The sequence below is a fragment of the Etheostoma cragini genome, chromosome 9, assembly GCF_013103735.1.
Source record: "Etheostoma cragini isolate CJK2018 chromosome 9, CSU_Ecrag_1.0, whole genome shotgun sequence".
In the NCBI taxonomy this organism is placed as follows: domain Eukaryota; kingdom Metazoa; phylum Chordata; class Actinopteri; order Perciformes; family Percidae; genus Etheostoma; species Etheostoma cragini.
This window is the reverse complement of record NC_048415.1, coordinates 22,361,982-22,362,376: the sequence shown is the minus strand read 5'-3', so window position 1 is coordinate 22,362,376 and position 395 is coordinate 22,361,982.

The window sequence follows — 395 nt, the reverse complement described above, 5'->3', positions numbered from 1 at the left end:
ACGAATATAAAAGGCTGGCCCATCATCAGGCCCCAGCATTAACAGCAAATAAGTTAACTAAAGACAACAAAATTATTTAAATCACCATGTTAGTAGGGTGTCTAATATAATCTCTTAAATGTTTCTAGCCAGAAACACCAATCTGTTAACATTATCTGGTTTAAGAGATGAACGCAAGCAGGTGACAATGTTTCCACTTGTACTAAAAAGACCCTCTCTGAAGAGGAACTTGGAGCTGGAATGCAGAGCTATTCTCTTGCCAGTTTTGAAAGCCGAGGTGTTTCCTTTACTTGCAGCCACTACCACATAGCAAATCCTGCACGTAGCATGTTTCTGCTCGTCGTCGGACTCCTCGAAGCCAAACTGTTCCCAGACAACGGAGTTGGTTTTGCCTT